This window comes from Arachis hypogaea, chromosome 16 (genome assembly GCF_003086295.3).
Source record: "Arachis hypogaea cultivar Tifrunner chromosome 16, arahy.Tifrunner.gnm2.J5K5, whole genome shotgun sequence".
In the NCBI taxonomy this organism is placed as follows: domain Eukaryota; kingdom Viridiplantae; phylum Streptophyta; class Magnoliopsida; order Fabales; family Fabaceae; genus Arachis; species Arachis hypogaea.
The window spans coordinates 9,997,774-10,024,055 of record NC_092051.1 but is presented as its reverse complement, the minus strand read 5'-3'; the positions used below and the strand labels follow the sequence as shown (position 1 = coordinate 10,024,055).

The 26,282-nt window shown below is 35.4% G+C and overlaps 1 long non-coding RNA gene across 1 annotated transcript; it reads right to left on the bottom strand.

Annotated features, from left to right (window-relative positions):
• Positions 1–11,516: 11,516 nt before the first annotated feature.
• Positions 11,517–19,777, bottom strand: LOC140179896 (uncharacterized). Its single transcript, XR_011873797.1, has 2 exons — positions 17,730–19,777; positions 11,517–12,254 (listed from the first exon to the last, which is right to left on the bottom strand). It is a non-coding gene; the product is annotated as an uncharacterized lncRNA (long non-coding RNA).
• Between the last annotated feature and the right edge of the window lie 6,505 nt (positions 19,778–26,282).

The window sequence follows — 26,282 nt, the reverse complement described above, 5'->3', positions numbered from 1 at the left end:
GGATAGAGGCCATAACCGATTTAACAAGACAAAGCCTCCCTGCCTTATTCAGTAGGCGTCCTTTCCAACTGGAGAGCTTTCTCGAAATTTTTTCAATAATCTCCTGAGCCGTCTTCCTGGAAGCTCTGGCATGACCGATGTTAATTCCCAGGTATTTACCCAAATCATTGCAGAACCGGATGTTAGAGACCCCTGAGAGAACCTCTTTTCTCCTCTTCGACACCCTCTTGGAACACTGGGCCTTTGACTTATGAAGATTTACCTTTAAACCTGACGCTCTAGAAAACAAGTCCAAACAATGCATGACCTCTATTACTTGAGCTTTTGATGCCTTACAGAAAAGCAAAAGATCATCTGCAAACATCAAATGAGAGAGTCGTGGTCCATTCCTAGAAACCGCAACTGGGTTCCACAAACCTTGGGAAACTCTATGAGAGATAAAGCAGGCAAGCATTTCCATACAGAGTACAAATAGATAAGGAGACATAGGATCTCCTTGCCTCAACCCTCTCTTCGGATTGAAATTTTGGAGCCTGTTCCCATTCCACAAAACTGCCAACGAAGAGGAAGTCACACAATTCAATATAAGATTAATGGTAGCCTTTGGAAACCCAAACCGGACCAAAGTAGCTTCCAGAAAACGCCAGTCTACCCTGTCATAAGCTTTTTCCAAATCAATCTTGAATGCCATGGTCCCTTTTCGAGACTTGGTGTTCCTCATGAAGTGCATAATCTCTTGAGCAATGATAATATTCTCTGTGGTTCCTCTTCCTGGAATGAACCCTCCTTGCAAAGGACCAATGATCTCCGACAGGAAAGGTCTGAACCTGTTAACTAGAACCTTTGTGACAATTTTATAAATTACATTACATAAGCTAATAGGCCGAAACTCCCGTAAGGAAGAGGGAACTTCCACTTTAGGAATTAGAACAATGAGAGTATCGAAAATAGCCGCATTCAATGGCTCACCCTCAAAGGCTCGCTTGACCAGTCTACACACATCGTTGCTAAGAGAGTCCCAGAACTCTTTGTAAAAAATTGCTTGAAATCCATCTGGCCCTGGGGCTTTAAATGAACTCATGGTCATCACAGCTCTTTTAACCTCTTCAGACGTCACCGGTTCCACTAACTTTTGACAAGCCTCAGTACTAAGAGACGGGCAAGGAAAAGGCCCCATGGCGTCCAGGTCAATATCCTCCCTTGTAGAAAAGAGCTTTTGAAAGAAAGAATTTGCCGCCAGTTCTAGAGTCGTAGTCTCCGTGGTCCAAGACCCATCCTCCAAAAATAACCCATGAATTTTGTTCCTCTTTCTCCTGATAACTGTCTGCAGATGAAAAAATTTTGTATTTCTGTCTCCACATCTCACCCATTGTTCTCTAGATTTTTGATACCACAACAACTCTTCTTGAAGAAGGACAGCATTCAGTTCCTGATGCAAAACTTGCTCTTTGATCCTAAGCTGTTGATCCTCCCGACTTTCCAGAGTAATCTGAACGTCATTCAAAAGCCTCTCCAACTCCCATTTCTTAACAAAAATATTGCCAAAAACCTTTTTATTGAAGCTAGTTGCATCTTTTTGAACCTCCAACAAACATTTAACTACATCCGGAGCTCCTCTATTCCAAGCTGTATCAACAACATTCCTAAAAAGAGGATGAGTCATCCACGCAGCCTGGAATCTGAACGGACGATGGCCCTTGGTAGCCCTCTTTGCCATCTTGCACCTAGTGAATAATGGGCAATGATCAGAGTGAAGGCGCGCCAGCACCTCAGTATAAGCCTCTGGAAACTAGCATTTGTGACCAAGTATACAATGCACAAATAAAATTAAATGAATCATTTTTTAATGAGATCAATTGATTTCTTTTTATCTAATTTTATCTTATGTTTATTTTAGTTTATTTCATTCTTTTTATTATGGTATTCTACTATATATATATATATATATATATATATATATATATATATATATATATCCATGACCTAAGGTTAGTTCGATCTTATTTTCAAGATGTGTCTTGATTATTGAAAACAGAAAATAATGTGACCGATCCTATTGGTTGTGGTTTTTTATAAAGTTTATTTAAAAGTTTATTTATAAATTATATTCATAACTAATTTTCACATTAAATTAGCAATCCTGTTAGGTAGATTTCACCCTTAAAAACTGGTGTTAATGTGCAACACTAAATTCAAAGTAAATTCGATAACATTTAGCGCATTTTTTATTGTAAAAGTAAGTTGAATTAAATGAATTTTTTGTAAGACCTCATATTATATATATTACCAATATAAATTTTTTTTATTATTATTACTCAACATCGCATCAAATAAAAAAAAATCTTCATATTCTCACCAAGATTATAGTTGTCTCGGCAAATAAAAAAAAATAATCAAATTTTATTTTATTAGGCTGTTTTAGGATTTGGATCCTTTGAAAACTTTTAATATTTGTTTAGAGTATACACAATTTTATCAAAATAATCTTATTTTTCATGGATATATATAATGGTATAAAATAAATTTTATTTTTATTATGAATATCTTTACTAGCATTTTGAATATTTGTAAACAAAGATAATAATTTATCCATAAACAAAAACCAATTGCAACAAATCCATACACATCCCTCAACAACTTTTCCTATTATTTTACACCCACCTTCACGCATGTTCCCTATTATTTAGCTTCAGTAACCCGCCCTCAATTTTCTTTATCCAAATTACTACCCATTGCACCACTTCTTGGCATAACCGGTACTTCCTTGAAAATCCAAGCAAGCATAACAACCCTATTTAACATGTTTTCTGGTGAGCCTCAGGTTAGTCTATATATTTTTTTACTTGCTATGGTATTTAATTTTAGTTTAGGTTAGTTTATACTTTTTACTCGTTATGATATTTAATTTAATTTAACATATCTTTAATTTAATTAAAAGATTAGATTTTATATTAGACTTGATGATGATGATATATATAGGTCGAAATGGAGGGTAAGAAAACTATTCCTAAATGCATAACTATTTTGTAACAACCGATATCACTCTTAACCTTTTTTTTATTATTGCATACAGTACCTATTATACCCTTATCACTTTATAGTAGATTTGAGTTATTATCATTAAGCTGTTTCATTTATTTAATGCATTATATATCTATATATATGAACATAAAATGAGTAAACTTGATTTTTTTTTACTTTTATTTAGTCTTGTATTAACTCATGTTAGTTTTATAATTTTGTTTAAAGAAAAAATTTAAAATTTAAAAGGTTTATATAATAATTAAATTTAAAAATAAAATCAAAATCCAAGTAATTTGATTTGAAGTTTGAATTACTTCCTAAAAAATTGAAGCAGCCTAAAAACCCTATTGTTTGTGGTTTTTTAAAAAGTTTATTTAAAAGTTTCTTTATAAATTATATTCGTACTTCGTAATTGATTTTCACATTCAACTAGCATGGTTATTATAAAAATCAATAAACTCTCCTTGAAAGCATCAACTTTATTTGCTTCAATCATCAGCCATCAGGTGTTTGTCTTCTCCCAACAATCATTGCCACGTGAGAGTGATGGAAAAATTGATCAAATTTCTCTTCCAATGTTTCTTTACACGACGGGTGAGGTAAGTTATATTTTGTTTTTCTATGGAGTAACACAAAATAGCACCGAGAATTTTTCCTTTCTCATTTTTTAAAATTGTTTTATACTTAATTGTCAGGAAATTTCAAATACGAAAGTCTTGTTTTGCCAGTCTTCCGGTCGATGTAATTACTGACATCTTTGTCAGACTTCCTATAAAATCTGTTCTCATTTGTAGATGTGTTTGCAAGTATTGGAACACATTTATTTCTGATCCAAATTTTGCCAAGTTACTCTTTACTTATACACCTCCTGCTATCATGATCCGACGGCGCTGTTATTCAAGAATCTTTCATCTTGTTGAATATGACCGAATTGAATGGCATGAAAGGAGAAACAATCTATTCTGCCTCAGTTTGTTTGAAGTCCTGGAACCCAATAATAATAGCAGCATAAAACTTGATCCTAAATTTGAGATTTTTCTCCCTAATCCCAAATCAACTCAGAGTAGAAGAGTTCCTCCTCTTCATGTGCGTTCTTGTAATGGTCTTTTTTTCATGAGTTCTTCAAAGGAAAGTGACTTTTCATTTGTTTGCAACCCAATAACAGGTGAGTTCGTAAGACTTCCAAAACAACCTCCAATCTTGACACCCTGCGAGCAAATATATTGGAGTTTTGGTTTTCACCCAAAAACAAACCAATACAAGGCAATGAGAATCCATATTTTTAAACAAGATCATCGTATGGTTATTGAAATGCACACAGTTGGAACATCGACATGGATAAATATTGAGGTAGATTATCCTAAGTATTTGACACATGTGTTCAAACATCCTACTTATTTTAATGGGGCACTTCATTGGATTTGTAAAGATGCTGATAGAAATGCCTCAATATGGGCTTTCGATTTTGACACAGAACAGTTCCAATTCTTTTCTAACAGGCCCAAGGGTCAAAGCAAAGGCACAATATTAAAATTCAGGGATTCTCTTTGCTTCATAGATTTTAATGAACTGCTTATCTCAATGTGGATGATGAAAAAATATGGAGTTGGAGAATCTTGGATTCCCATTTTCCAGTATTCCGTAATCACAGCTCAGTTACCTGGTTGCATGGCGTACCTTGATCGTGAAAATCAAGAGTTTATGATTTTTGGGACTCCTTGGCATGATTTCAAGGTTCATGGCAAGTTTCAAGTGCTTGGCCATGTTCCTACCCTTATCCCACTGAAAAATATTATCGGAGATAATGTGGAGGTGCAGAATATTTACTCATTGGATAATCCAAATTGAGGAGTTTTACTGTTTGTTAGTTGTAGATTTTTTTTATTAATAGCAAATTTCTGCCTCATTGCTTTAGATTCACATTATAATATTCACATCTTATCTGGTTGCTTAATTATTGTTTCTAGTTATTTAATAGTAAATTTTTTTTCTAAACTATTATAATTTAAAATATAATTTAAATTAATTCAATTTAATTTATAATCACTGTCCTAATTTTATTGGTTTTTTTTTTTGGTGACTACCTAATTTTATTGGTTTAATCACCTTTCACGAAACAAAATTTTGAATATTAAAAAAATAAAGAACTAATTTAAATTCACAAACTAATTTTTTTAAAAAAAAGCAATTTAATGTTTTTACAAAATATTTTTTTACAACAATGCACTCTCTACACTAAAAATCAATTTTTATGTATTTGTATATGTAGATACATTTTTTTTTATTAAATAATCAGTTATCAAAATAATCAAATTTATTTACGAACATTATGATGAAATTATTTTATAAAATGTAAAATTTGTATTTTAATATAAGATAGTTAATTAGAGATTGATCTTTAGTATATTGATAGCATGATTATATAATTATATGTTGACCGCCATTATTATAAGATTAAAATATAAAATATAAAAATGTTAGATGCACAATAAAATTTGATCACCAAATTAATTACCAAACTAACAAAAACCAATTGCAACAAATCCATACACATTCCTCAACAACTTTTCCTACCTTCACGCATGTTCCCTACTCTTTAGCTTCAGTAACCCGCCCTCAATTTTCTTTGTTGGCGCACATTCCTTTATCCAAATTGCTACCAGTACCCATTGCACCACTTCTTGGCATGACCGGTACTTCCTAAAAAATCCAAGCAGCCTAAGAATCCTATTTAACATACTTTTTTGAATTTTATATTTATAGGTTTAGGTTTATGATTAGATTTTTCTCTCAAATAATTTTTTTTTTTAAATTAGGAATGAAATTCGAATATGCAACTTCTATATAAATATGGGAAGATTATGTTATTTGAGGTAAAATAATTTTTTTCTATCCAATTTTATTTTATTTTTATTTTGATTTACTTCATTATTTTTATTTTAGTGTTTGGTATTTGTATATATCCTTGATCTAAGGTTAGTCCAATCTTATTCTTATTTGATTAATGAAAACAGAAAATAATGTGGCCGATGCTATTGTTTGTGGTTTTTTAAAAAGTTTATTTAAAAGTTTCTTTACAAATTATATTCGGAATTCGTAACTGATTTTCACATTTAACTAGCATGGTTACGTTGTTATAAAAATCAATACACTCCCCTTGAAAGCATCAACTTTACTTGCTTCAATCATCAGGTGCTGCCTGCCTTCTCCTAACAATCATTGCCACGTGAGAGTGATTGGAAAAATGATCAAATCTCTCTTCCAATGCTTCTTTGCACGACGGGTGAGGTAACCTATATTTTGTTTCTCCATGGGGTAACACAAAACAACACCGAGAATTTCTCCTTTCTCTTTCTCTAAATTATTTTATACTTAATTGTCAGGAAATCTCAAATACGAAGGTCTTATTTTGCCAGTCTTCCGGTCGATATAATTACTGACATCTTTGTCAGACTTCCCATAAAATTTGTTCTCATTTGTAGATGTGTTTGCAAGCATTGGAATACATTCATTTCTAATCCAAATTTTGCCAAATTACTCTTTACTTATACACCTCCTGCTATCATGATCCGACGCTGGAATTCAAGAGTCTTTCATCTTGTTGAATATGACCGAATTGAATGGCATGAAAGGAGAAACAATCTATTCTGCCTCAGTTTATTTGAGGTCCTGAAACCCAATAATAGTAGCAGCATAAAACTTGATCCTAAATTTGAGATTTCTCTCTCTAATCCCAAATCAATTCAGAATAGAAGAGTTCCTCTTCATGTGCATTCTTGTAATGGTCTTTTTTTCATGACTTCTTCAAAGGAAAGTGACTTTTTATTTGTTTGCAACCCAATAACAAGTGAGTTCATAAGACTTCCAAAACAACCTCCAATCTTGACACCCTGCGAGCAAATATATTAGAGTTTTGGTTTTCACCCAAAAACAAACCAATACAAAGCAATGAGAATCCATATCTTTAAACAAGATCATCGTATGTGATTGTTGAAATGCCCACAGTTGGAACATCGACATGGATAAATATTGAGCTAGATTATCCTAAGAATTTGACATATTTGTTCAAACATCCTACTTATTTTAATGGGGCACTTCATTGGATTGGTAGAAATGTTGATAGAAATCACTCAATATGGGCTTTCGATTTTGACACAGAGCAGTTCCAATTCTTCTCTGACGCGCCATATTAGAATTCAAGGGTTCTCTTTACTTCATGTATTTTAATGAGCTGCTTATCTCAACGTGGATGATGAAAAGATATGGAGTTGGAGAATCTTGGACTCTCATTTTTCAATATTCCATAACCACATCTCAATTACCTGGTTGCATGGCCTACCTTGATCGTGTAAATCAAGAATTTATGATTTTTGGGACTCCTTGGTATGATTTCAAGGTTCATGGCAAGTTTCAAGTTGTTGGCCATGTTCCTACCCTTATGCCACTGAAAAACATGATCATCGGAGATAATGTGAAGGTGTAGAATAATTACTCATTGGATAATTCAAATTGAGTTCTACTCTTATATTTGATTTTTTTTTTATTAACAGCAAATTTATGCTTAATTGTTTTAAATTCACACTATAATGTTCACATTTTATTTTGGTTGCTTAATTATTGTTTTTAGTTATTCAATAGTGTTTGCAAAACTGTTAGTAAAATTTTTTTTCCTAAATTATTATAATTTGAAATATAATTTAAATTAATTCAATGTAATTTGTAATTTGTAATCCTATTTTAATTTTATTAGTTTAATCATCTTGAATGAAATAAAATTTTAAATTTTAAAAAATAAAAAACTAAATAATTAAGTTACTAGAATAATCATATTTGTTTACAGCAATATAAAAAAATGTTTTATAAAATGTAAAATATGTATTTGTATATAAAATAGTTAATTAGAGACTAATTTTTAATATATTTATAACATGATTGAATAATTATATATTAATTACTGTCATTTACTACATGGACATTAAAATTCAATCATCAAATTAATAAAGAATGAGGTACAAGAAATTAATAGTAAGAGATTTATTACTAAATCAAGAACTAGGCATCAATCTACTATCCTTCCATATTAAGTACATACTCCATAATAATCTGATTTATATAGCTAGATACATATTAATAATATTATTGTAATAATTGCATTATACCGAGTCAAAATAATTAAAAGAAATTAACGAAGATGTATCTTGATAATTGAGTACCAGAATAATAGTACTGGTCGGTGCTAATAAGAGATGGCTTAAAGTCAATCATTTTTTGTTAACAATCTTGAAAATTAAGGAAACAGCTAATTAAGCTAGTGTTATAAATAATTTGAGTATGATTTAAATTTTTTTTTTTTGGTTAAACAAGGATTACTAATCACTAACGAGAATGTGGCACGCAACCTAGGCCCAAGGCTCTCAAGTGAAGATGAAAAGGATGAATAAAAGGAAAGCGCTTTAGTAGTGTTTTAGGAGATTGAGACTGAAATAAATTTTTGTATTGTATTTGACGTAAAATAAACAGAATTGAGTTATGTTTTAATATTTTATTTGATTTAAAATAAGAGGACTGCTACACATTTAAGTTTTTTTGGCTTACAAGTCTTACAAGTTGGCACAAGTCCAACAAAACATACGCATTACACTCCCACATTCAAGAGTAAATAAACGCACGTTATTCAACCACTTCCTGTTTCCAAAACGCACTACTCGCCATGTATTATGAACGACTCTTTTTTTTCTTCCTCCATGAAAACGAGGTTCTTGCCAAATTTGAAGATAATAGAACTTCAGAAATACATCCAAACGATTACAGACCCAAAGAATTACAGAAATACACCCAAACGGTTACAGGAATTCACCCAAACGATTATAGAAATGCACCCAAAGAATTACAAAACTACACCCAAAGGATTTAAGAAATACACCCAAAATTCGTTGAAGTACACCTTATGCATAATTTAGAACTCTTTCTCTTTCTCCTCCCCATCTTCTGCTTCTTCTTCTTCAAAAACGATTTCAGAGCTTGATATAAAAAAAACAATGGAAATCGAGAATAACGAAGAAAGAAAACAGAGAGAAAAACACGTAAATGAAGAAGGAGAAAGAGAAGGCAAGAAACGAAAGAAAAGAAGAAGAGGAAGAAGAACGTACAGTAAGAAGAAGAATGTGTAGTGAAAACGTGCAGTACAGTTCGAAGCGCGTTAATATAAATAACTTGTAAAAGACTTGTATAAAAAAACGCTTGTATGTGGAGAATTATTCTTAAAATAAAAGTAGAGACTGAAATACATAAAATGACTAAACTATCTTTATTATTTTAAATTAAAAATATACAAAAAAAAAGAGAATAGAATCCTAGTTCCCCTCTCCCTTTTTTTCTTCCCCATCTTTTTCGCTTAGGGTTGGCAATGGGTAGGGTAAGGTAGGGTTTAGATTTTACCCTAATCTTACCCGCGGGTTGAAAACTTTCTCAAAACTCTATCTTACTCTATCTGCGGATTCAGAATCTCTCAACCCTAACCCTACCCGCATCCTAAAGTTCTAAACCTTACCCTACCCGCAGAAACAAAAAAAAAAAATTCAAATAAATATAAAATTCAACCGTTCCAAATTTCATACATATTAATAAAATAAAAAATAAAAAACTAAGTTCAAATTAAAAACAATAAAATCTTAAAAAATTTAACATAAAATTACAAATAATATGATCATCAACTAATTTAGTGATTATTTCAAGTTTTTATAAGATTGTGAGTACAAGACTCAATTTCTTCACTGCATACATAACTTTTACATATATATTATATAATATATTAAGAATTCGGATGGGATAGAATAAGGTATTCCCTAAACCCGTACCCTACCCTACCCTAAGGCAAATTTACACCATATCCTGCTCTACCCAAAGCGGGTAGGGTAGACAACCCTACCCGAACGAGTTAGTCCGGATTGGATACGCGCGGGTAGGGTATATATTGTCAGCCCTACTTTTACCTTTCTCATTTTCGAATTCCAGTAGTTCTCCATCGTGCCACCCCATCTCGTTGGTACCACTCCCCTCCTTGGCGTCGACTTCACCTCCGACGATGAGGAAGCCCACCAAAAATCAACTGCAACAGTAATAATTACAGCAAACCAGCAACAATAGCAGCAACAATCACAACAACAACTACACCTAAATCAACTTTATAATTACAATCACAACTATAGCAAAATAGAAAATTAATTAGCTTATCAAAATTTCAAAACCTAAATAAACTTTATTATTAAAATTATAACAAACTGGCAAATTAATTAATTGGGTGAAGAATTGGCAAGAAACTGTGAATGAGAAGATTGGAAAAGAGGGAACAAAGACTCACAATCGCTAACCACATCGAGGAGCAGCCACGGGAGGCGAGATGGCGACGTCGACGAGCAAACAACAGCAATAGCAAGGGCAAGAAGAGACGACAATGACGCACGAACCTGGGCGAGTCGCTGGCTACTTTTGTTTGACTGAGCTGGCGACAATGAGGACATAAAAGTTGCAGCACACGAACCACGAGGTTGTGGTGGTCCTGACGGCAGCGACAAGACAACGTCTTCCGCTAGGGCTCTTCGATGGTGATACAGACTCCTGAGCTGCACCACGCTGGTTTTGTGCGTCACTGGTTCTCAGTGGAGGGGTGGTTGGCTATGAAGGAAAGGTGGCAGATGGAGGCTAGCCATGATGATGATGATGATGAGTGACGGTGTGTTGAAAGAGGGAGTGAAAGAAGAAGAAAGTGTGAAAGGTGTGATAATTAAAGGCATTTTAGGAATAAAATATTATTAAAATTTTAGTTTCTATCATATTAAATTTTAGTATCATATGTTCCTATTTTTTGGAGATATTAAAATACTGAAATTTTAAAAACAGAAACTGAAATTTAATATTAATCTTTGAACTAATAAATATGATATTAAATTTTATTTCTCCAATTTTGATCTCAGTATCTCCAAAACAAACGCTACCTTTAACATTAGATTTTGTATAAGTTAAGACGCATTAGAATTCTTTAATTTGTTTATTATTATAGCTAGTTTCAAAATCCTCGATAAGGATCTCTTTTCACCTATATATATATATATATATGGGTATGTATGTGTGCATGATTCTATTTACATTATATTGCATGACAAAGAAATATTATTAGCTGCAATATGGCTGGTTATTAGGTAATAATTGTAAAAAGAAATATTCAAGTTCATGCAATGTTAAATTGTTATTAGTGGAATATGAAATGATACACAGAATTAATAATTAAATAGAGGATCTTCTGTCTTTTTTTCCTTGCCAAGTTAGTTTTTGCTTAATTAAACCATTATATACGACTGATTAATCACGTAAATGACATGTATTGCTAGAAAAATGTACATACATATTATCTTTTTTATTAGAAAGAATGCAAGCTCTTATAAAAAATGTAGCAGAGGTGGAAATTCTGCTATAGAAATAGAAAAAGAGAAGTATAGAGAAGAGTACTTTGTATATATTGAGATAATCAGAGATGCAGTAATTAGAATTGAAATATCTATCTATCTTTTCTAACTTGCAGTGTGTGAGCAAGCATATTTATACATGAGTTTTGGAGGCCTTAATCCTCAAGAAAGCACCTAACAATATAATTGAATTGTATAATAACTTGAGACTTGGCTTTCTTGATTTTCTTGAATTATGTCTAACCACATTTCGTTTTGTCTAGTTTATTGTGATGCTTAACACCTCCCCCCCCCCCCCCTTCTCTCTCTCTCAAACTTAGGGTGATTTGAGGAACTACTCTGAGTTTGAATCTGAAATTGTAAAATAGAATATAGGAGAGGGACTTGGTTAAAATGTCAGCTATTTATGAATCTGCTGGTATATAAACAACATGCAACTGTCCTTTGTGTACTCGATCTTGGACATAATGCAGGTCAATTTTGAAATGCTTGCTTTGGTTATGAAGAATTACGTTTGGCAAAAACCATGATAGAACTCAAATTGTCACAGAAAATAGTGGGAGCTACTGGTTGAGAGATTCCTAGCTCAGTCAGCAATTTTTGAATCCATAAAACTTCTGCTTCTGCATCTGCCATAGTGCCAAGCATCTAAATTCAGCTTACAGCAATTTGTTTTTCTGCTGCACCAAAAAACTGGATTGTTTACAAGAAGAACGCAATAACCACTAGTTGAGTGACGATTCTCAATGTCATTGGCCCAATCAGCATCTGCAAACACATAAACACGAAAATAAACTCATTTAGTAAAGAGAAGACCATGACTGTGAGCACCGAAGAGGTATCGAAGTATGAGTTTGAGAGCTTTGAAGTGATGTTGCTTAAGATCCTTCATAAATTGACTAACTTTCACAGAAAAAGCAATTTTTGGATGAGTCAGGATTGCATATTGCAATCCTCCTATTAATGATCTGTAGAGACTAGGATCTTCAAAGTTATCACTGCCTTGAGAAACAAGTTTGAGTGAAGATAGCATGGGAGTTGAAACTGGTTTGGAGCTGTTCATGCCTGCACGCTTTAGAATATCTAAGATGTATTTCAATTGAGATAAATGAAGATCCCTAGAGGGTAGTTGGTTAAATTCAAGACCAAGGAAATAACGCAAGCCACCTAAATCCTTTAAAAAGAATTTGGAATGCAATTGAGTAATTAGATTTTCAATTTCATTTTTATCATTTCCAGTTATAACAATATCATCTACATAAGCAAGAAGGTAAGTGGTAAAGGAATTAGTAACACTAATGAACAAAGAGGTATCAGCTTTAGTGTTTTTAAAACCAAAAATAAAAAAAAGTAGAGCTGAGTTTTGCAAATCATGCACGTGGAGCCTACTTCAAACCATAGATAGCTTTGTGCAATTTGCAAATTGAATTTGAATTACCAATCTCAAAGCCAGGGGGTTGAAGCATGTATACATTCTTATCTAAAATACCATTTAAAAACGCATTGTTAAAATCAAATTGGCGCAAAGGCCAACCCTTAGAAACAGTCATGGTTAGAACAATCCTAATGGTAGAGGGTCTAATAGCAGGACTATAGATTTGTGTAAAATCGATTCCTTCGATTTGGTGGCACTCTTTATTGAAAATACTGTTAATTATTTGCTTTTGGACTGCATTAAGTTTTTTTTTATTATTGTTTCAGTTTGTTGTTTTAGTCAATTAGTGGTTCCTGCACTTTAGGAGAAAAGTAATTTTTGTTATTCCACTTCCTTATCTAGTGGGTATGTGGCAGTTTCTGTTCATCCCACTTCCTAGTTTAGTGGAGATGTGGTAGTGTCATGGATTAAAATCCTATAAATGTACTGCTTCAGTAAAGTAAAAATGTGTGATTCCCATTCCTTTCACCTACGTATTTTTCTTATATCTCTGTCCTAAATATTTCTGGTTATACCATAAACCAACAAATTGGTATCACAGCATTCTTCTTACGGGGCCTGTGAAAATGGAAGGTGAAGCAAGTCTCTCACAAATTGCTCCGCCCACCTTTGATGGAGAAAACTATGACCTTTGGGCAGTTAAAATGGAGTCTTATTTGGAGGCATTGGACCTTTGGGAAGCCGTGGAAGAGGATTACGAAATTCCTCCGCTGCCAAACAATCCTACCATGGCTCAAATAAAATTGCACAAGGAGAAAAAAACAAGGAAGGCAAAGGCAAGATCATGTCTCTTTACTGGTGTTTCATCAATAATCTTCACCAGAATCATGACTCTCAAAACACCAAAAGCAATTTGGGACTATTTAAAGGAAGAATACGCAGGGGATGAGAGGATTCGAGGCATGCAAGTGCTCAACTTGATGAGGGAATTCGAGATGCAGAGAATGAAAGATTCTGAGACAATCAAAGAATACTCTGACAGGTTGCTTTCTATTGCAAACAAAGTTAGATTACTCGGCACTGAATTCACTGATTCTAGAATTGTGGAAAAAATTCTAGTTACAGTGCCAGAGAGATATGAAGCATCAATAACTACTTTGGAGAATACGAAGGATCTGTCCAAAATCACCTTAGCAGGAGTGTTACATGCCTTGCAGGCCCAAGAGCAGCGAAGGCTTATGAGACAAGATCACGTGGTTGAAGGTGCTTTACCAGCCAAGCATCATGAAGTTGGAAGTAGTCAAAGCAGCCAAAGCAAAGACAAAGGTAAAAAGAAAAATTACCCACCTTGTGAGCATTGTGGCAAAATGGGTCACCCACCCTTCAGATGTTGGAGAAGACCAGACGCAAAGTGCAACAAGTGCAATCACCTTGGACATGAAGCTGTAATTTGCAAAGGCAAATTTCAACAACATGAAGCTAATGCCAATGTTCTAGAGCAAAATGAAGAAGATCAAATCTTTGTGGCAACATGCTTCTCAGCAAGGAGTAGTTCTGAATGCTGGCTGATTGATAGTGGTTGTACAAACCACATGACATATGATAAAACTCTTTTCAAGGATTTGAAGCCTGCTAAATTCTCAAAAGTCAGAATTGGGAATGGTGACTATATTTCTACAAAAGGAAAAGGAACAATTGTAATTTCAACTAGCTCAGGTATGAAAATCATTTCAGATGTTCTGTATGTGCCTGACATTGACCAAAATCTGCTTAGTGTGGGTCAATTGTTAGAAAAAGGATTTAAAGTTTTTTTCGAAAATCTACATTGTCTTATCTTTGACACTACCGGTCGGGAGATTTTAAGGGTTAAAATGAGAGGAAAAAGCTTCTCATTTGATCCAATTGTGGAGGAGCAGACAGCTTACATCACCCAAGTCAGTCCCACTGAACTCTGGCATAAGCGACTTGGTCACTGTCATATTCAAAGGATGCTGAACATGAAGAGGAAAGACATGATTGAAGGTCTACCAATACTCTCTGATCATTTGCCAAATTGTAATGCCTATCAATTTGGTAAACAAAACAGAGTGTCATTTCCCAAAACAGTTTGGAGAGCCTCTTAAAAGCTGCAACTCATCCACACTGATGTGGCAGGACCTCAAAGAACTCCATCGTTACAAGGTAGTCTATACTTTATTCTTTTCATAGATGATTTTACAAGAATGTGCTGGATTTTTTTCTTGAAATTCAAGCATGAAGTGGCTGGAGTCTTTGTAAAGTTCAAGAATATGGTGGAAACTCAAAGTGGGTGCAAGATACAATTTCTAAGATCAGATAATGGGAAGGAGTACACCTCAACACAATTTGATCAATTTTGTGAAGAAGCTGGTATTGTACATCAACTCACAACCCCATACACTCCAGAGCAAAATGGAGTTAGTGAAAGGAAAAATAGATCAGTAATGGAGATGGCCAGATGCATGCTGCATGAGAAGGAATTGCCTAAAGAATTTTGGGCTGAAGCGGCCAACACAGCCGTTTTTCTTCAAAATCGACTTCCATCCAAGGCTTTGAAAGACAAAACTCCTTTTGAAGCTTGGTATGGATATAAGCCTTCACTAACCTTTCTTAAAGTGTTTGGTTGTGTTTGTTTTGCACATGTTCCACAGGTTAAGCGCGACAAGCTTGACAAGAAAGCAATTCCGGGTATTTTTGTGGGTTATAGTTCTGTTTCAAAAGCCTACAAAGTGTATCATCCTCAATCTGGAAAGTTGACTGTGTCTAGGGATGTGCATTTCAATGAAGATCAACAATGGGATTGGAAGAACCCACGAAAAACAATTGAACCTTGTAACAATATTGAAGATGATTATGGCGGAAACCAAACAACAGAGTTGTGTCAAAATGAATTAGAAGATGATCATCCCATCAGAGGCACAAGACTGCTGTCAGACATTTATCAAAGATGCAATGTAGCAGTATGCGAACCTAGTTGCTGTGAAGAAGCACTCAAGGATCCAAAATGGAAAAAGGCAATGGAGGATGAGATTTCAATGATTCAAAAAAACAACACATGGGAAAAGGTTGACAAGCCTCAAGACAGAAAAGTTATTGGAGTTAAATGGGTGTTCAGAACAAAGCTTAATGCGGATTGCTCTATCAATAAATACAAGGCCAGACTTGTAGTAAAAGGGTATGCACAAATTTTTGGTGTTGATTATTCTGACACGTTTGCACCAGTGTCCAGATTAGATACAATTAGATTGGTGTTAGCAGTTGCTGCTCAACAAGGCTGGAAAGTATTCCATTTAGATGTCAAATAAGCTTTTTTAAATGGAGTTTTACAAGAAGAGATATATGTGGAGCAGCCAGAGGGATTTGTTATGCATGGAGAAGAAGATAAAGTCTATCTACTAAAAAAAGCCCTTTATGGATTAAAACAAGCACCAAGAGCTTGGTACAGTAGGATAAATGAACACCTATTGAGCATAGGCTTTGTAAAAAGCTTGTCTGAGGCCACTCTTTATGTAAAACATAAGGGAAAAAATTTTCTCATAGTTTCCCTCTATGTTGATGATCTTTTAGTAACTGGAGATGATACAAGTTTGGTTGAAGAATTCAAGCAAGAAATGATGCAAGTTTTTGAAATGACTGATCTTGGTCTTATATCTTATTTTCTTGGAATTGAGATCAAACAAAATGAGGATGATGTGTTCATATGTCAAAAAAAATATGCTAAGGAAATCTTAAAAAAATTCCAGATGGAGGAGTGCAAAGCGGTTAGCACACCAATGAACCAAAAGGAGAAGCTGAGCAAAGAAGATGGTGCTGATAAAGTTGATGAAGGCTATTACAGGAGCTTGATTGGATGTTTAATGTATCTCACTGCAACAAGGCCGGACATTTTGTTTGCTGTAAGTCTTCTCTCTCGATTTATGCATTGTGCTAGTGAAATGCATTTAAAGGCAGCAAGAAGGGTATTGAGATATATTAAAGGTACTGTTGATTATGGTGTGAAGTTTGAGAGCTGTCAAAATTTCAAGTTGTGTGGATTCTCTGATAGTGACTGGGTTGGATCCATTGATGACATGAAGAGCACTTCCGGATATTGTTTCAGTTTAGGCTCAGGAGTTTTTTCATGGTGCACAAAGAAGCAGGAGACAGTAGCACAATCCACTGCAGAATCTGAATTCATAGCAGCAACAGCAGCTGTAAATCAAGTTTTGTGGCTGAAAAAGATCTTATGTGATTTACATCTCCAACAGAATCACAAGACAGAAGTGTTTATCGACAACCAGGCAGCAATTGCGATTTCAAAGGATCCAGTGTGTCATGGCAAGACTAAACATTTTAACATCAAGCTCTACTTCTTAAGAGAGATGCAGCAAAATGGAGAAATAACTTTGGTTTATTGCAGGTCAGAAGATCAATTGGCAGATTTGTTTACAAAGCCACTTCCTGTCAGCAAGTTTGAGCTATTGAGGCAGAAAATTGGAGTTTGCAGATCCTAAAGCAAGGAGGAGTGTTAATTATTTGCTTTTGGACTGCATTAAGTTTTTTTTATTATTGTTTCAGTTTGTTGTTTTAGTCAATTAGTGGTTCCTGCACTTTAGGAGAAAAGTAGTTTTTGTTATTCCACTTCCTTATCTAGTGGGTATGTGGCAGTTTCTGTTCATCCCACTTCCTAGTTTAGTGGAGATGTGGTAGTGTCATGGATTAAAATCCTATAAATGTACTGCTTCAGTAAAGTAAAAATGTGTGATTCCCATTCCTTTCACCTACGTATTTTTCTTATATCTCTGTTCTAAATATTTCTGGTTATACCATAAACCAACAAATACTACACGTTTGATTTCATCCTCACTAACCAGTTTTGCCCAATTCTGATTGGTGGTGGCTGAAACCTTTCTTTTAAGCGCTCCGAACTCATCTGATGGGCCCCGTGATAGAACCATCGTGAAGAGCTCCTTAAAATACCGTTTAGCTCTCTCTCCAATGGCCTCGGATGTAGTACACTAATTACCTTCTTCATCTTCAAGTTGCCATATTTTATTCTTCCTATTCCGCTGCTGGTTTTTTGAGTGAAAGAAAGGGGGTATTTTGATCACCCCATTTCAACCAACTCACTCGTGATTTTTCCTTCCAGAAGCGTTCCTCTTGAAGATAAGCATCAGTTAAATCCTCTTTCAGCACTAATATTTCTTCTTTGTCTGCTGTCCTCGATGAACTTTTCAGCATCTCCAACCTGTTTTCAATTCTTTCCATGGCCTTCCTAGCATTTCCAGCACCAGTTGCTTGCCAAGAGACTAGCTCCGACCTGCACTTTTTAAATTTTTGGAACAATTGAAAGATAATAGTACCTTCAAATGTCATCGCCTAAGTGTCCTTAACTATTCTATCAACTGATTTTACCCCACACCACCTTTTTTGAAATCGGAACCTTCTCTTACATTTTGTATGTGCTGAATTAGTAGAGAGGAGCAGAGGTCGATGATCAGAGCCCTTGTCTTCCATATGTGTAACAGTCGTCATAGGGTATTCATGTCGGGTTTTGGGAGATATTAGAGCCCAGTCTAACCTTTTTCTAACTAATCTCTCTTTACAACTCCGATTCCACCATGTGAATTTCTCCCATATGTAACCCATGTCATCAAGTTTTCTTCACTATAGAAATTGATGAAATTCTCAATTGACTAAGCTGGTTTTTCTCTCTCCCTCTCCCCCCTCCTCTTTCTCATGTGCTGCCATGATAGCGTTATAATCCCCAATAGCTAAGTATCTTTTTCCTAGTTGTGAAATCAGCTGAAAAATCTCCTCATATTGACTGGACCAGATCCTATCTGAGTTATGAAAATGAACACCTAGCACTTTTTAGACTGTTTGATTCTCCTGCTCTTCTATTGTAAAATAAATGTAGAAATCTACTTTACTTTTGACCTCCACCTGCATCTTTCCTTCCATGCCAACGCCAAACCCTTGGATAACCCAATAGGATCAATACAATCATACTCATTAAACCTTCACCTTCTCAATCTTTCCTCCAAAAACGAGGTTTGATGTTTGGTTTCACACAAGAACATAACCTCGGAAGAATTAGATTTCTGAATCTCTTTTATGTTGTGAACTACCAGAAATTTTCCCAATCCCAGCAGTTCCACAGTAACATTCTCATGGCTCTGTGGGTGTCTTTGATGGAATGGCACCCTGTCCCCAATCAGCATTCACCAGATCAGCCCCCTTTTGTTCATCCAGAAAACCTCCTCCCTCGCACTCCTCAGTCCTCCTTTTCACTCCAATGACACTATTGTTGTTCTCACCTAGTTGAGGGTTCCTTGCTAGGTGTTTAATCTTTGGTTTCTTCTTTTTATTTCCAAAGTTTTCTTCTGTTGCACCCATTTGGAAACCATCAAACTTTACCATCTTTCCTTTTTCATCTCGTTCAGGGGTGGACATGACATTGTTTTTGTTTACTGTGGAAGTCAGCGTAGTCTTATCTCATTGCTGGCTTAGGTCAGTAATGTTTTGAAGAGCAACACTCTCTACATTTGTATCGAACTCTGAATCTTATTCTTGTCTGAGATTGATAGTTTAGCAAAATTATGTAAAAGACTTACTGCGGTTGGTCTCTTACCAAATTGATAAGCTCTTCCCTTGCTTCTTTCAGAGTTTGGATTGTTGTTCTCCTTGGCTTCTTCTACTCTCGAGTCCATGCTTGTTGCCTTCAGATCACTCCTCCACCTCATGTGGCTTGATCCGAAAACCTTCAGGATGGTTCCAAATTACAGTAAAGGCTCCTTCCAATGTTCCAATGCCCAAACCTCTATCCGCAACAATTCGCCCTATCAAACTTCTTGAGCAGTCCTCCAAACCCTCCTTAACATCCTCTTCCTCCGATATCACCAAGTCCTCATCCACGTTAACACACTCAAATACAAAATTCTAGCTGGGCACAATTCTATTTGTGTTTGCATTACTGTTATTATAAAGATAAAGATATAGGGGCCTGCTACACATACAAGTAAAAAGGCCGTACAAGTTTTACAAGTTATCAGCCCAAACTTCATTAACACGCGCATTAACTCATTTTGAATGGAGCGTAACTACACGCGCCCCACTCAAACGGTTCCTCTTCGTCTTCTTCTTCTTCTTCTTCTCTTCTTCTTCTTCCTCGTCTTCGTCTTCTTCTTCTTCCTCTTCCTCTTCCTCTTCCTCTTCTTCTTCCTCTTCCTCTTCCTCTTCTTCTTCTTCTTCTTCTTCTTCTTCTTCTTCATTTTTTTTTTCGATTTTCATGGTTTCTAAAATTCTTTTTCTTCTTCTTGCTGCACGTTCTTCTTCCTCTTATTCTTCTTCTCCTTTTCTTTCGTTTCTGCACGTTCTTCTTCCTCGTTTTCCTCTTTTTCTTCTTCTTTATTTACGTCTTTTCTCTCTGTTTTCTCTTTTTTTTCGATTTTTCATGGTAAAATCGTTTTTGAAGAAGAAGAAGCAGCAGAAGATGAGGAGGAGAAAGAGAAAGAGTTCTGAATTATGCATAAGATGTACTTCAACGAATTTTGGTTTGGGTGAATTCTTGTAACCGTTTGGGTGTATTTTCTGTAATCTTTTGGGTGTATTTCTGTAATCATTTGGGTGTATTTGAGTGATATCTGACTGATATCTATGGGTGTATCTGACTCATATCTATGGGTGTATCTTACTGATATCTATGGGTGTATTTTTCATTTCAGAAAAAATGGCAGGCAGAAACCAAGCTGAAAAAAATGTAAGAACAAATATATGTCTTCGATCAAATCAGTTTTTCATAATAGAAATATATCTAACTCTAATTTTGCTTTGTTTACAGCAAATCAAAGACCTAAAGTGTGCAACCCATCTGTTGAGTGAGAAATTCAGAAATATGAGCGAGGAGAAGTGATGCAATAAGACTGTCCAGGCCATCCTCATTGTTATTGAGTCCATTTTGTCAGATAGATTCTAATGATATTGTCACTGATTAATGTAACTGTTATATACTCTTGTAAGAAATTGAACACATGGTGTAAATATATTTGATCCAATTATAAGTAAATTTTTTTTCCATAATTAAACTCTCTCTGGTGTATTCAAAATGTCTGATTTACAGGTACTATAATATGAAGTGGTGATCCAGATAGATTGGAACCCATATATGACGGTCTGCATAGATCTGCATAATACACCCAAACACAGACTATAAATACACCCGATAAAAAATTAAATTTACACCTCTACTGCAGATTTTAACCCAACATTACCTGAAAGCCACTTGTTGTCCACAAGACCAAAATTAATTAAACTCTCTCTGGTGTATTCAAAATGTCTGATTTACAGGTACTATAATATGAAGTGGTGATCCAGATAGATTGGAACCCATATATGACGGTCTGCATAGAGATCTGCATAATACACCCAAACACAGACTATAAATACACCCGATAAAAAATTAAATTTACACCTCTGCTGCAGATTTTAACCCAACACTACCAGAAAGCCACTTGTTGTCCACAAGACCAAAATTAATTAAACTCTCTCTGGTGTATTCAAAATGTCTGATTTATAGGTACTATAATATGAAGTGGTGATCCAGATAGATTGGAACCCATATATGATGGTCTGCATAGAGATCTGCATAATACACCCAAACACAGACTATAAATACACCCGATAAAAAATTAAATTTACACCTCTGCTGCAGATTTTAACCCAACACTACCTGAAAGCCACTTGTTGTCCACAAGACCAAAATTAATTAAACTCTCTCTGGTGTATTCAAAATGTCTGATTTACAGGTACTATAATATGAAGTGGTGATCCAGAATTCCAAATAGATTAGAACCCATATATGACGGTCTGCATAGAGATCTGCATAATACACCCAAACACAGACTATAAATACACCCGATAAAAAATTAAATTTACACCTCTGCTGCAGATTTTAACCCAACACTACCTGAAAGCCACTTGTTGTCCACAAGACCAAAATTTAGCAGAAAATCATTCCAATTCCTATCAAATGAGTCTTTGCTATGAGGGTTTCATTTTTCCTCTTTGCTACATGTAATCAATTGATTCTTAATCTCGTTTTCCTTCCTATTTGTGCTCCACTTCGCCCTGATTCAGCTGACAATCTGAGGTTGAATCATCTATTATCTTTAAAACGAGTTCAAACTTTGATTTCAGAAACCAGAAAATCGAAAAGAAAACGAAGCTGGAGTTACAGAGAGAAGAACTAACGTCAATGACGAAGAACAAACCAATGAGAAAGGAGAAGAAAAGAACGATCGAAAAACCAGGGGAAGACGCGCGAGAAGAAGAACGATGAAATTTGGAAAGAAGGAAAACAAAGAAGGAAACAAATCTTTTAAATTTGGTAGTTATACAAACGCGGCATCTTTGTATAGCGCGTGTAAGTGACGTAGGATGTAACACCCTACCACACTAAGCTTTACGCTTAAGTCGTTAAACGAAGGTGGTGTGGTATTACGACCTCTAAAATAAAATAAGTACATATAATAGCAGAAGAATTATAATATGCTAGGAGCCTTGAAGAAAAGGGGGAAATAAAAATCGCACAATAAAGGCGCAACGCTCAAGGAACGAGTTAACTTACGTGCTAAGAAAACCATAACTATTAAACACAAGATAACAGAAGTGGGAATAGAGTGTCAAAGATACAAAATATCAAGCTCCTAACTCAGCCTGCGAAGTCAAGACTGGCCGGAGAATATTTACACATATATACATACATATCCAAACCCAAAAGTACATATACACAATCCTGCCTCTCCATAAACCTCTAAGAGGATCAAAAAGAATAAGTCATGCAGAGAGAAATCTAAGTACATATATATACATCATAGCATAACAAAATATCCCAGTAACCACTCCGCTTCAAGAGTCCAGACGCCTAACGAGATGCCTCTCGACCTGCATCTGAAAAACAACAACATAGTATGGAATGAGAACCGGAGGTTCTCAGTATGGTAAAGGTGCCACACACATAATATATAAGGTCCTGGGAATGCCAGAGGCAATCCTAGAACACCGAGACTCAGATTATAGAGCTTAAAGTATTAAACAGAAGCCATAAAAGGTGGTTCTCTAAAAATATTTAATCCTAACTTAACTTAACCTTAAATCTAAATCCCATACTGCCATTCCTCCATACCTCCAACTCCATCATGCATTTTCACAGACAACTAAACAGACAAAGGCAAACACAAGAAGGTTACAAGTACTGCAGATAACAAATATACATTTAACATGGCAAATACAGATAGGCACACCCAATTAGAGCACAAGCAAGTAATTCAAGTAATATGCATATGATGCATGCCTGTCCTATGGCTGATGAGGCTCATCTGTTGGTTATCCAGCCAACCCGACAAGTCTGAATTGTCCTTAGACAGTCCCCCGACGTGCATCCCCAAGAGTCTATGCATAGATTTTTCTCAAATAATCAATATTGCTCAATGGGGGTAACATTCCCGGGAATTTATATAGTGCCCGGTCACACTTACGTCGTAGGGTCAACAGAGTATCGAGTTTTCAACCTGGTACACGTGGTGGCAAGCCACGGCACTTAATCCAGGGAATCTCGTATCTCAGATTATTCAAATTCATAAGCCATTTAAATAATTTAATTATAATTCATCAATATCCACATCATTCTCAATCACATTTCATTCATCATCATACATCAATCATATTCAATCCTTATCCTTCATTATCACACCTCACACTCCGTCTATCAATAGTTCTAATTCAAAACATAATTCATTCTTTTCTAAATGAATCAAACTTAAAACATGCTCATTTTCTTAATAACTCAAAATCAAACCATAACCTTTAAATCTAAATCTTTTTAAATAATCATATAAACAAAATCTCTAATTTTTATAAAATTTCGGCAGCATTTCCTCTAAAACTCGGACTTTGCCACCCTTTTCGGGTCCAAACCTGCATTCTTTTCAATCCAACATTCTCTTCCTCATTATCATAACAATCTCCACAAAAATCTACCTCAGATCAACAATTAAACTCATACAATATTCAAATCCAACAACCAAAATTCAACTAAGAATCATAGTTCACAATTCCTAGGCTTTTAACACAAAATACCTCAAATCAATAATTCACCGAATCATTAATTAATCAACAAGCACCAAACCAACTATGTTCATCAACAATAACATTCAACTATAACTCGTTCCAAATTAACATAACAACATTCACCATCCAAAATTAATAACTAATTATCCAATAAACTTCAAACAACTATATTCATCGACAAATTACTAAATATTAAACATACACCTGCATTCCAGCTTATCCTATGGTCATCTAGCCTAAGTTTTCACAGAACATTATATATTAAATGCAAGAAACCTAAACCATACCTTAGCCGATTTTCACGTAACGACCAAAGCTATTTATTCAAAACCAAGACAGCCTCTCAAAACTCAACTAATCCGCTTCCTCCAAGTTCCAGTATTCACAATTTTTAAGCTCCAATTATTTATTTTCAACCTAATACACATTCATAATACATATATACCCAATTTAATACTCAAAGCTCAAATTTAATGAAAATAAAATAGAATTATCGTATCCTCACCTTACCCAAGCTTCACATAAGCAAGAGTGAACGTTTTTCTCAAGCTAATTGGATCCTAAAACATCAAAAATCAAAGAAATTCAACATTCCCACTTAAAATTCGAAAATTGGGGGAAATGAGAGGCTGAAGTGGAATATCAAGTTACCTATGAAATTGTTCCGGTAGAAACGTAGAGCTCGACGCGGTGAACGCGTGGCCGCAAACGGTGCGACGATTGGAGCTCGAACGGAGGAATTACGGGATTTGGAACTTTGTCGTAAAGGTTCGGTGTTCCTTTCCTCTCCCTGGAGCTCAGCTGCGTCCTTGAGGAAATGAGGGAAAAAGAGCCCGTGGCTCTTTTTCATGGGCTGGTCCGGTTGGACCGATAGCCCGGTTCGGATTCGGTTCAACCGGTTCGGTCCTTTCAGTCCAATTTTGGACCGTTTTCTTCGAAATTAGTGTCAAAATTCTCGTTTCGATGAGCTCTACCCTAATTTAATATAGCATTCACATTTCTAATCCTCCTTATTAAAAACTAATTTATTGACTAATTATCTACTAATTTAACCGGGGTTTACATCCTACCCACCTAATAAAGAATTTTGTCCTCAAAATTCAAATCTAGTAACCTGAAAAGAGATTTGGATAGTCCTTTCGCATATCTGATTCGAGTTCCCAGGTATGTTCCTCGATACCAGCTCGACTCCAAGCTACTTTTACCAATGATACTTCCCTTCCTCGTAATCGTTTAACACTGGTGTCATCAATCCTCACCGGAATTACTGGGAGTGTTAGATCTTCTCTCACTTGGATTGGTTCTGGTTCTAGAACATGACTTGCATCAGGAGTATACTTCCGAAGCTGTGATACATGAAATACATCGTGCAAATTCAAAAGGTACGGTGGTAAGGCAATTCTATAAGCCACTGGTCCAATTCTCTTCAGAATCTCAAACGGTCCAATATAACGAGGATTCAGTTTCTTGGTCTTAATAGCTCTTCCCACGCCAGTGGTTGGTGTTACTTTCAGAAAAACATGTTCCCCTTCCTCAAATTCCAAAGGCTTTCGCCTCTGATCAGCATAACTTTTCTGGCGGCTTTGGGCTATAAGCATTCGACTACGAATCTTCTTTATCTGCTCAGTCGTTTCAGCTATCATTTCAGGCCCTAATAAACTCCTTTCTCCAGTTTCATACCAACATAGTGGAGACTGACATTTTCTTCCATACAGAGCCTCATATGGAGCCATTCCGATGCTCGCATGATAGCTATTATTATAAGCAAATTCTATTAATGGCATATACCGATCCCAGCTCGCAGGCTGGTCCAAAACACAAGCCCTTAGCATATCCTCCAAGGTCTGAATAGTTCTTTCTGACTGACCATCTGTCTGAGGGTGATACGTAGTACTCAAGCTTAACTGAGTCCCAAATGCATGCTGAAAAGCTCCCCAGAACCTTGATGTAAAACGGGGATCTCTATCAGATATAATAGTAGAGGGCACACCATGTAATCTGACAATCTCTTTGATACACATTCGAGCCAATTCCTCCATTGTGCAACTTATTCGGATAGGAAGAAAGTGAGCTGATTTTGTCAGTCGATCCACAACCACCCAAATAGCGTCATAACCAGATCGGGTTTTAGGCAAACCTATCACAAAATCCATTGCGATACTCTCCCATTTCCATTGTGGAATCTCCAAAGGCTGAAGGGTCCCTGATGGTCTCTGATGCTCAATCTTAACCTTCTGACACGTTAAACATTTAGATACATGCAATGCCACATCATTCTTCATACCTGGCCACCA